This window comes from Pteronotus mesoamericanus, unplaced genomic scaffold (genome assembly GCF_021234165.1).
Source record: "Pteronotus mesoamericanus isolate MK-2021 breed Mesoamerican mustached bat unplaced genomic scaffold, CSHL_Meso_final contig_24, whole genome shotgun sequence".
Taxonomy (NCBI): domain Eukaryota; kingdom Metazoa; phylum Chordata; class Mammalia; order Chiroptera; family Mormoopidae; genus Pteronotus; species Pteronotus mesoamericanus.
The window spans coordinates 26,298,389-26,299,505 of NW_026555100.1; the positions used below are offsets into that span (position 1 = coordinate 26,298,389).

The 1,117-nt window shown below is 37.9% G+C and overlaps 1 non-coding gene across 1 annotated transcript; it reads right to left on the reverse strand.

Moving 5' to 3' along the window:
* Positions 1-484: 484 nt before the first annotated feature.
* Positions 485-591, reverse strand: LOC129070045 (U6 spliceosomal RNA). The gene has a single exon (XR_008529064.1). It is a non-coding gene; the product is annotated as a U6 spliceosomal RNA (small nuclear RNA).
* Between the last annotated feature and the right edge of the window lie 526 nt (positions 592-1,117).

Here is a 1,117-nt window from a genome sequence, read left to right on the forward strand (position 1 = left end):
TACTGTCCTATATCGGTTGCTTTTCTCTCTTGTGATGAAGTATTTTCTACTCAGTATTCTTGTTGCCTATTTAAGTTTTATTACTTTTTTCTCAGTCAACAGAGATGGAAAAATATAGCATAAGCAACTGCCACAACCAGTAATAACTTTGTGTACAGGAATGAAACACACCCCACATGAACAAACTTCCTGTCAGTCACTACTATTTTTTGAGCACCTACTAATTATGATTTGGTGAAGGGGGATGGAGTATGGCTACCTAGAAATCTGGTAAGCTATAATCAGAGTAACCCCAAGCATAATTTCAGGAATGAAACTGGGTTTAGCAAAATTATGTTACTATCTAATATTTATTGAGTCTCTACATGCCATACACTAAGCACACTAAGTGCCGTCTTTATTTTTATTGTTATTCTATTACAGTTGTCCCAATTTTCCCTCTTTGCCTTCCTCTGCCCATCCCACCTTCCGCTCCCACAGTCAAAAAAATATGGAACACTTCACGAATTTGCACGTCATCATTGCTCAGGGGCCATGCTAATCTTCTCTGTATCGTTCCAATGTTAGTATATGTGCTGCCAAAGCGAGCACCTCAGTGCCGTCTTTTTAATCAGCTCAGTAGTCCTGTGAGTTAGGTACTATTATTATTCTTATATTTTAGATGAGGGAACTGAAGCTTATAACGGTTCATTAACTTGCTGAAGTTCACACAGCAGAAAATATATAACTGACATTTGAACTCAGGTCTGTAGAAACTGCACAATTCATGACTCAACTATAGTGCTTCCCAGAAGGCGGTGCTTATCCCTTTACCTGAAGACTTTGCACCATGGTTGCAAATACCTGGTAAAACAGTCTGCAGTCTGCGTAGCATTGCCTTTCATAACAATTATTGGGTGCCTTTATTTCTCACTAAATTTTTTTGCAGTCTAATATCTTTGATCCTTCCAAGAGTCTTTTTTCAACTTTTTAAAAATGTTCTAGCTATAGCAGTCTCTACTATGGCCGTCTCTGTTTTGTATATCTGTTCAACAAATATTCTTAAATGATGTTACCATGTGCAAGCTACTATTTCAAGTACTGAGGTTACAATGGTGAGCAAGGCAAAAGAAGTCCC